General features: G+C 38.7%; 1 long non-coding RNA gene across 1 annotated transcript; it reads left to right on the top strand.

Moving 5' to 3' along the window:
• Positions 1 to 263: 263 nt before the first annotated feature.
• LOC111887159 (uncharacterized) lies at positions 264 to 866 on the top strand. The gene is made up of 3 exons (XR_008232189.1): positions 264 to 401; positions 488 to 561; positions 778 to 866. It is a non-coding gene; the product is annotated as an uncharacterized LOC111887159 (long non-coding RNA).
• The last annotated feature ends 10417 nt before the right edge of the window (positions 867 to 11283 follow it).

Genomic DNA, 11283 nt, shown 5'->3' with positions numbered 1-11283 from the left:
TTCATGATGTCCTCCACCCCGGAACGTTTCCGCCTTCGGTTTCGGGGTGTGACACCATCAAAAGGAAGAAAAACGTGGCCAGTCAAGTAACCAAGACAAAAGTGGTGTGCATTGCTACAACTGTCAAGAATTTGGTCACTATGCCGCTGAATGTAAGAATCCAAGATGTGAGAGAAATCAAGTGAACAACTTAATTCAAGACGTGAGAGAAAAAATTACTTTTCTTACCATTCTCCAGTGGTTTTACCATTCTCCAGTGGTTTTCATCGGGTCTGCTCTGCTGGCACTGCAACAACTATCTGGAATAAATGATGTTTTCTATTTCTCTTCAACTGTCTTCAAAAGTGCTGGAGTACCTTCAGATGTCGCAAACATGTCTGTTGGAGTAGTCAACTTATCAGGTTATATATTGTTCTTCATCAAGAATCTGTTCCTGTTCATCACTCTTTTTTTATATATATCCTTTTGTTATTTTAATATTTTTCAGGTTCAATTATTGCAATGATTTTAATGGATAAACTCGGTCGAAAAGGTCTTCTTCTTGGAAGTTTCATGGGCATGGTATATCTATGTCTTAATGGACTGTTTTTTTTTCTTTCCAGTAAGTCCTCTATGAATAGAGTGACTGAATGGGTAAAGTGAGTAAATGACCATTTTACCCATACACCCCAATAAACAATTTTCAGAATGTTGGTCAATTTTACCAATTAAAATATCAACATTTGACTACTTCCAACCTCGGATTTGACAATGTTTTTATTATTTTGATTGATTCAGGCAATGTCAATGGGCATGCAAGCAGTTGCAGGAAGTTCCTTGGTTTCAGGGTCTTCAGTGGTGTTACTCTCTGTTGGTGGTGTTCTACTATGAGTGAAATAAAATAATAAGAAAAAGAAAAAACCAAAGAACAAAAAGGGAACTTTTCCATAAGTTGATTTAAACGAAAATTATATTCTTGGTCCCTGAATATAGCTGCTTTTTGCAAATTTTGGTCCCAAAAGGTTCTATCGCAATTTCGGTTGTTTTATGATGCAACATTTTTGGTCCTTGTTTCAAGTAAAATGTCTATTTTTGGTCCCTGAATATAGCTGATTTTTTCAAAATATAATCATTTTACTAGGAAGGGACCAAAATGCTACTACAAAAACCTCAAATAAAGACCAAAATTCCAAGAGACAGCTTTTGGGACTAAATTGAAAAGTTCAACCATACTCAGGGACTAAAAATGTAATTTACTCTTGCTTTAAATCCAGGTTTGTTTTATCATTTGCCATGGGTGTTGGGCCGGTAACTGGGCTTCTGTTATCAGAAATATTTCCAAGCCGAATTAGAGCAAAAGCCATGGCAATCTGCATGGCTGTAGATTGGGTAAATCCCTAGGTTATTATATATATATATATATATATATATATATATATATATATATATATATATATATATATATATATATATATATATATATATATATATATATATATATATATATATATCATACATGGTGTAAAATTCTATATTTTTGTTATTTTCCATTTGTTACGGGTTATAAATTTCTTTGTTGGTTTGCTATTTTTGCGAATGCTGGAGAAGCTTGGGCCATTGATTCTGTACACAGTCTTAGCAAGTTTTTGTTTAGTGGGATTTTTGTTTGTGAGGAAAAACGTTGTGGAAACAAAAGGAAAAACATTGCAAGAGATTGAGAGGGCACTTCTTCCATCAGCTGAGTTAATATACTGAAAATTAATCCTTTTTGTTCAATCATACCACGTGAGGCTATAAACAATTAATTACTAGTGAGCTTGTTTTCAACTAAATTTTTCTAAGAGTCCAGCTATGAGGAACACCAATGTAGGAATGTTCTAGTGGTTAATTATTGTTAGGTTATTTAAAATTTTGCTTTGTATATAACACGAGAAAATTCATGTTAAGACCACACTACTCTATTACTTGTATCATGGTTTTGTGAAATTTTCTTTTGGCCATCAAATTCAAACAATAACAATAAGTCCCATATGAATGTGGTATGTGGGAAGTAAGATGTAGTCGCTGTGTAGGAAGACTGCCTTCATTGATGACATTTGACACGTAGAAAAAAATACGTTTAATGTGAACATGCATGGTTGGCCCACAAAGAAGAATAACCAGTGGGTATATGTTAGGATCGAAGAATCCATGATAAACTGACAACACATGATAAAGATGCGAATAAATATATAAAACACAAAGATTTAACATGATTCTCGCTCTTCGCCATTAAAAGTTCATCATCTATCTTCGCAAGATTAGCATGGGGGGGAGGTGCACAGGGCCTAATTTTTTTCATTATATATTTTTATTTAAAAATAGAAAATTATAATAAAGATAAGGGCACTTTTTTTCTTATTCGTCCTGGGCCTTTAAGAATATTTCATTTTACAGGATCGGTCCTGAAGATTAGCATGAACAATTTTCAATTCTTGCTTCAACAATTCGACCTTTTGAGTCTTCTCAGCAGTAACATCCATCAACTTTGCTTCACCTTCAAAATTCTTAGCTAGAGTAAGAATAGAACTGGATACCGAAGTATGGTGACCAACATTGTTTAATTTTTTGAAGTAAATAATGAAGATCTTGATTCTTTTTTAAGAAAAAATTAAGTGAGAATCTCCTTAACATCATTTATAATTGCATCTAGCTTCTTGTTCACAGACTCAGTGACTTTCTTCAAAATAACATCTACTTTGGCAGTAGCCTGCTTGACTTCCCTAAATGCAGCATCAACCTTCACAGTTGTATCGGAAATCAACTTCGCAGATGTTTCAAAAAGAGCTTTCTCAGTCTCCATGTGAGCTTGTTGCATATAGTCAAACTTTGATGTAGAGAAAACTTGAGTATGGCGAACTAAGAGATTAAGCTTTCTGCTCAGCGCCTTGTAATCTCTCTTAGTCATGGGATCATTTGCATGTTCCTCATCAAAATCACTTTCATCATCAATCAGAGGAGATTCCAATACAAGAGCAAAAATTTCTTCAAATGAACCAGAGATTTTCGGATCATCATCGACCATAAAATCATCATCAGAAACAGATGGAGAAGCCACATTTCCAGATGGAGTAGTAGCAATATCTTCAGAAACAGGTGGTTCTGAAAAGCTTGGTGGAACTTTATAAGATATTGGTTCAGAAGTTGGAATATATGTGGAAGATGTGGTTTGAGGGTGTGAAACAGATTGATTTGTAGTGGAATCTCATAATAATATGTATAGGGAAAGGTGTCCTTAAAAGATAAGATTTATGTTAATCTTCTTGCATCGGGGGAGAGTTGAGTTTGAGTATGAGTTGTGGTATCTCGAGAACGGTGCTAATAACCAATTAACGGGATACGGCTCAAAATTCCATGAGTTTGATGAAAATGTTACGAGTCACGTGGGATTTGATGACAGTTCCACTGTTGCTCTTATAGGAAAAGGATCGATTGTATTCGATTGTATAAATAGCAACCAAAAACTTCTAAATGAAGTAAATTACATTCCAAGTCATAAAAATATCATCATTAGTCTCTGAAAAATGGTGGAAGAAGGAATTCGAGTCATTATGCCCCCCATACCTCCTCTAGGGAATATACCCTAAAAACACAATTACTAAAGATTCAGATGAAGGGCGACGAAACACCCTCAACATATCTCAATCGGGCAAAGGAGTATGCTAAGGCTTTGGCTAATATCGGTGAATCCTTCAAATAAAAAGACCTCGTTATGCTTGTTATTGCAGGTCTTCGTGACGACTACAATTGACTAAAGTCAACTCTTCTTGCTCGACAAGTTCCTACAGCGTTCAATGAATTGCATGGGCTTCTTTCTGATCATGATTACATGATACAACAGTCGGTTCCTGCTGTCCCAAGTCAAACCGTGTATTTGTTATTGATATCTCAAAGATACGATACATATGAACCTAATATATATAGGTTAGATAAATACAATTAGGTACCCTCTAATTTAAGTAATATACAATGCAACACATAAACTTAGTCTAACATTCCCCCGAAAGCTAAGGGTGGGGAACGACCTGTAGCTTGGATCGTAAAAAGAGAAATCTTTGAGAAGACAGCGGTTTGGTAAAAACATCAACAATCTGATCACCAGTAGCAATGAACTGAACACATAACTAACCAGAAGACACACGTTCACGAACAAAGTGAAAATCCACTTCAACATGTTTGGTGCGAGCATGAAAAACCGGAATAGCAGCTAGATAGGTAGCACCAAGATTGTCACACCAAAGTGTAGGACGTTGAACTGAAACTCCCAATTTATTGAGAAGAGCTTTCAAACAGACTAATTCAGCCACCGTATCTGCAAAGGCTTTGTACTCTGACTCAGTTGAAGATCTTGAGACAGTACGCTGTTTTCGGGCAGTCCATGATATCAAGTTCGATCCCAAATATATAGCAAATTCTCCCGTGGAAGTCGATCATCAAGGAATCCTGCTCGGTCTGAATCCAAGAAAGCATGTAAAGAATCAAATGTAGAGTGTTGCCAATGAACATCCGTAAAGGCTTGGAGGGAGGAACCCGAATCATGCCTAATGAGAAGTCCAAAATCAATCGTGCCCTGTAAGTACCGCAAGATGCGTTTGACAGCAGACCAATGGTTTTCGGTAGGAGCATGCATGAATTGACACACTTTGTTGACGGCATAAGCAATGTCAGGACGAGAGATACTAGCATATTGAAGAGCTCCAACGAGTTGTCTATAGATAGTCGGATCCGACATGAGAGGATTGTCACCAATAGATAAGACCTGAGTGGTGGTCATTGGAGATTGGACCGGTTTGCAATCCTTGAGACCCGAACGATGAAGAATATCCAAAATATACTTCCGTTGGGATAATATGAGGTCGGAATTACGAGAAACAACCTCAATGCCCAAGAAGTAATGCAGTTGACCAAGGTCTTTAATGGAAAAAGTGGAACCTAACTGTTGAATTAGGTGAGCAATCATAGCATCATCATTACCTGTAATAATGATATCATCCACGTAGACTAGAATGTAAATTCGAGCCCGACCTATTTTCAGAATAAATAAAGATGGGTCAATGCGAGACCCCGAAAAACCAAAACGATGCAACACAGTGGACAAGCGTTGAAACCAAGCTCGTGGAGCTTTCTTGAGACCATACAAAGACTTGTGAAGAAGGCACACATGACCTGGTTTAGAAGGATCAACAAATCCTTGTGGCTGCCGAATGTAAACGGTTTCTTTTAAGTCACCATGCAAAAATGCATTCTGAACATCCAATTGCCTGACTGACCATTTGTTAGTTACACCAAGAGAGAGGACAAACCAAATTGTGGTGGATTTGATCACAGGGCTGAAAGTTTCATGATAGTGAACACCCGCTTGTTGTTTGAAACCCTTTGCTACAAGTCGTGCTTTGTAGCGAGAAATATTGCCCTCGGGGTCTCGCTTAAGTTTATAAACCCATTTGGAATCTATGATGTTGGCATGAGGAACTGGAGGGACAAGAGTCTAAGTAGCATTTTTTATAAGAGCAGTGTATTCCTCTGACATGGCATTCCGCCATTCTTGAGATTTGATCACAACCGAAAATGAGGTAGGTTCGGTAATAGAAGCAGTAGCATGATATGCCGAGGGGCTATAAGGTGTAGTCCGTTTCGGGTTGGGGCGTAAATGTGGGGGACGGGTGCGTGGAACAGAAGGTGGTGTGGCAGCAGGAGAAGTATCAAAAGACTCAGTCAAGTAGTTTCGGTGGTGATAGGTGGCGACGCTACCAAAGGAGTAGTTATAGGAGATGCAGGAGGTGTGGTTGGAGTTGAGTCATCAATAGTAGTAGTAGAAGTAGGATCGGGTATAAAACTTAGAGAGACGAAACATACGTAGTGGCAGGAGTGGTACTAGGAGGAGGTGGGCGTTTGAATAGAAAAACATTCTCATTAAATCGAACATGGCGAGCAATGTAGATTCGATCGGTAGAGGTGTCAAGGCACTGACAAGCATGGTGTAGTGGGCTATAACCAAGAAATGTACAAGGAGCAGAGCAGAAATCCATTTTGTATCTATTGTACGGGCGAAGATGTGGAAAACATTCACATCCAAAAACCCGAAGAAAGGTGTAGTCAGGTTTTCAACTGAAGACATGTTGGTAAGGTGATCTATTGGATGAGGTTCGAGATGGTAGGCGATTGATAAGATGCACGACTGTCTCAAAAGCAAACTGCCAAAATCGTTGGGGAAGATTGGCATGAGCAAGGAGAGTAAGGCCAGTTTCAACCACGTGATGATGACGTCGCTCAAGAAAACCATTTTGCTCGCTAGTATTAGGGCATGAGCGACGATGAATAATTCCAAGTGATGAGAAAAAGGAAGATAGATTGCGAAATTCCCCTCCCAAATCGGTTTGAACACTTTTGAGTTTGGTATTGAATTGTTGTTCTACCATCTTGACAAAGTTGGTGAAAGTTTGAGAAACATCAGATTTATGTGTCAATGGGAAACACGACATATAGTGAGAGTGATGATCAACACAAAGTTAAAAGAACCGACAACCATCAAATGATAAAGTAGGTGAGGGACCCCAAACATCACAATAAATTAAGTCTAAAATATTATTGCTTCGAAAAGATGAACTAGGTAAAGAAAGTTTGGAAGATTTCCCTAACTAACAAGCAGAACATAAATCTAAACAATGTTTTGTGGAAACAGGAAGCGAACAACTAGAAACAATAGTGTCAAAAACACGTTGATGTGGATGACCAAGGCGGTGGTGCTAGATTCTTGAGGAAGCTTTAGTTGCTGTGAGAGCCAACTTTGGTAAAGACTTGAAACTTGGAAGACGAAGCGAGTAGAGACCGTTATTACTTGGTCCTATGAGAAGAGTGGTGCGAGTATGTTCGTCCTTCACAACAAAGAAAGAGGAGTGAAATTCAAAGAAAACATTGTTGTCTTGACAAAATTGTTGAATAGATAAGAGATTTTTCTTGACATCAGGAACACGAAGAATATTGGAAAGATTAAAGGTTTTATTAGATGAATAACATTTTGAGGATCCAATAAGAAGAATAGGAAGAGAGTTACCATCACCAACATGAAGAGAATCAGGACCACGATAGAACTCGGAGGTGTCAAGGTTGGACAGATCTGGTGTGGTGTGGGAGTTTGCACCTGTGTCAGGGAAACAAGTAGTGCATGAAGTAGAGACATTGTCAGCAAAGGTTGCGAAATTTGCCTGCAAATTCGGTTTTGCCGAGTTACTTGCATCTTGGTTATTTGGACACTAAGATGGAAGATGGCCAATACACAACGGTTGCAATGACCAAATATTGTGTTTTGTGTGGAGGCCCAAGGGAATATCCTGGAGGGACCTGAGTTGGCACCACGAGATCGATTCTGAAAATTCCCACGCGAATTATTCTCATGCGAGTTTCATCGACGATTGCCTCTGTAGTTGTTGTTTGGGGGCGTGAGTCATAGAAAGCTTGAGGAGTTACACTTTGTGGAGCAATCAGATTAAGCTGGAAGCCAAGATGCGACACCATGCTTTGTGGAGACTAGAGTTGGCTTTGAAAATTGTTAATGTTGAGTAATGTTTCTGTTGAACCAGCAAGCACGTATGGCTGTGATGCAGGGACACCAGTAAGATTTTTATTTATCATATAATCATTATCACTCAAAAGGGCATGTAGCTCAATGAAGGTAACAGGTGGGTGACGAGCTAAGAGGGTAGACTTGAGTCCGTTATACTCTTCATGTAGCCTAGAAATAACAAGAAGAACCAGATCCTTGTCTTTAACAGGTTCACCAATATTAGCAAGTGCAGTAGCATATTCTTGTGCACGTGCAAGATAGGTAAGAGGAGTTTCATCGCCTTTCATGGTGAGTTTTAGCAACTGGGTTTTTAATGTATACTCTCTTGAAGAATTGGTTGGGGCATCAACACGTTCTAATTGTAGCCATAGATCTCGTGAGGTAGTACCCTGAACATGCTGGAAGGAAGCCTCTGAGATGGTAGAGATGATGATCATACGGACATGAGCATCGTTAGAAATCCAACGAGAGTAACTAGGATTGTCTGTAATTGTCTCTCCTATGCCGACTTTGGGCTCAGGGCATGGTATTGTACCATCGACATAAACGAACAAATTTTTGGTGACGAGAAAGGGTTTTAGCATGGCCTTCCAAAACCCATAGTTTGTGGGTGTGAGGGTAAAAGCGAATTTATGAGAATTATGAGAAGTTTTCTCCTATGTAGTGAAAGCAACATTGGTCGCCATGAAGTTTCTTGACAGATCGGTGATTAGGGTTTATCTTGCGTAAGAGGTTGTTGTGAGGATGCCGCCAATAAGGTAAGGATTAACTTGGCTCTGATACCAAGTCAAACCGTGTATTTGTTATTGATATCTCAAAGATACGATACATATGAACCTAATTTATATAGGTTAGATAAATACAATTAGGTACCCTCTAATTTAAGTAAAATACAATGCAACACATAAACTTAGTCTAACATCCCACCACCAAAGGTTTTTCACACTAATGTTACTGAAACGACTTGTCTAACAAGCTTCTTAAAACAGGACTCCATGCAAGCTTTTAACTCAACTTGTTTCTCAACTTGGTTTCAAACTACAACATGCCAATCAATAATCTCAAGCATTTTTCACCTCTCACAACTACCGTGGTCGTGGTCGCTTCCCCAACAACCGTGGGTGAGGCCGTACTTCAAACAATCGAAACAATAGAGGATTTACTTGGGCTTCTAATCAGAACACTGTCTATGGGACATGAAATCGGTGTGACATTGTCCACCTTTCATCCGATTACCCTAATCGTGACCCTGCCACCTTCCGGAACCGACAGCCACCTTCATCTAATCATGCCGATTATCGCTCACACGCACAAACTCCTTGGCTTCTTGATACCGGCTCTAACAATCATGTAGCACCAGATCACTCTAGCATCGGCATAGCTGAACCATACTATGTTGATGATTCCTTCCATGTTGGCAATGATAATGGCTTACCTATTTTTCATATTGGATCTACTAAGTTTTATTCTTCAAAGAAAAGTTTTTCCTTAACCAATATTCTTCATGTTCCACAAATCAAATGTCATCTTCTTTCTTTTTGTTCAACAAGTTTGTCATGATAAACATTTTCTTTGAATTTCATGATACTTTTTATGTTGTGAAGGAGGAGATTTCACACAATACCCTCCTCACGGGTCCAAGTGAACATGGGATCTACTCGTTTCATCTTCCATCTTTTCAACCAGTTTCAAGAAGTGTCTTCATAGCTGTTCGTGCTCCTGTGCACCAATGGAATCAACGGCTTGGTCATCCACATGCCCAACTTTTGAATTCCATGTTATCTAAATATTCTCTTCCTGTTTTACATAAAAACTCGAGTTCTCCTTGTAATGCTTGTCATATAGGGAAATCCTAAAAACTATCTTTACCATTGTCTAATTTTAAAAGCTCTTGTGTTTTAGATTTGGTATTTTGTGATGTATGGGGTCCAGCCCCCGTTACCTCCTATGATGGGCATAATTATTTTTTGCTTTGTGTTGATCATTTTACTCGTTACATGTGGATCTTTCCTTTAAAACAAAAATATGATGTTTATGCTAATTTTAAACACTTTCTTGCTATAGTTGAACGACAATTTAACACCAAACTCAAATCTGTTCAAACAGATTGGGGTGGAGAATTTTGAAATCTTCCACAATTCTTCTCTCCCATTGGCATCATTCATCGTCGTTCATATCCACACACAAGTGAGCAAAACTGGGCTCACTTTACTTGCTCAATCTGGAGTGCCTTCTTGTTTTTGGCATTTTGCATATGACACAACGGTTTATTTAATAAATTGCATGCCCTCTCGTACCTCCTCAAATGTGTCGCATTTTGAACCTGCCTTTTATCACAAACCGGATTAGTCCTTTTTACGTGTTTTTGGTTGCTTTTGTTATCCTCATCTTCATCCATACAATACCCATAAAATGGATTTTCGTTCTCTCTCTTGTGTTTTTTTTGGGTACAACGCTGATTATCATGGTTACAGATGTCTCGATCCTACAACCGATCGCATCTACATAGCTCTTCATATACGGTTTGTTGAGCAACAATTTCCATTTTTACAACCATTACCCATTCCGCCTACCACTCCTTCTCCTGATCCATACATCTCGAGTTATCCTACAATTATTCCACCTTCGGATAACCCCATCGATACTGCCACACCGCCTACACCCCCTATTATACTCACTGAAACTCCCTCCACTAGCTCCTTATCTTCTGCGGTTCTCAAAAACGAACCAGCCTCTAGCACCGAATCGGCTCCACCAACTCCTACACAATCCACCATTCCTATTTCTATGCAGCCCGAGCCATCCACTCGTGTCCAACCATCCCATCTTCGACAGAACCCAAAACAACAGATCCCTTATGACCCGTATGCCTATTCTACCTCTAGAAACTATTCTGATATTGAGCCTACAACCGTTGCCATTGCCAACAAATCACCCAAGTGGCAAGCTGCCATGGCTGAAGAATATTTTGACAATCCTAAAATTTTTCATTCACTGTAACCCGTTTCCGTTAATAAAACCCGTTTGTATTCCAATTTTTCCGTTAACTTTTAAGTTAATTAAATTGAGACCTTTATTATGATCTCATGAGTGTCCAAACCCATTTAAAAACATATTAAAACATCCCAATATTTAATTGGAGAGTTTTTTAATTTCGACCACATCGGGTTATGACAACTAAATCGGGTACGACCAAAAGCCTCGTTTAATGTCAGTATCGGGTAGATTTCCACTGGGTCTCAAACTCAAACCATATATAAAGTTGAGAGGATCTCATTTGAAGCTTTTTCACTTCCTCTCACTACTCTTTCTCTACAAATCCAAGTTTTGATCCAAAACCATCCTTTTGAAGCTCCAATTTGGTAAGTGATCTATCCTAGCTTATAGTTTAGCATGTTTAGCTTTCAAATCTGTGTCTAGATCATCTAAATGGACCAAGAATATGTGTTTACGGTCCAGGAACAATCCCAAACCGTAAACACCCTTAAATGGGGTTTTGGAGCCCCAAAACCCTTCCAAACCATTTCCGGAGCTTAGTTATGACTTAGGGGCTTTCATGAATGGACTTGGATCACCAAAATCTTAACATTTGGGGAGTAAACATGAGTTTATAGCCCAAGATCATTCTTGGACCGTAAACACCCTATCTAAGTCGTAAACACCTTTTAAGGTGTTAAAATGCCCCTTACACACCTCTTATG

This window comes from Lactuca sativa, chromosome 4 (assembly GCF_002870075.4).
Source record: "Lactuca sativa cultivar Salinas chromosome 4, Lsat_Salinas_v11, whole genome shotgun sequence".
Lineage (NCBI taxonomy): Eukaryota > Viridiplantae > Streptophyta > Magnoliopsida > Asterales > Asteraceae > Lactuca > Lactuca sativa.
This window is presented reverse-complemented; position numbering and strand designations above follow the sequence as displayed.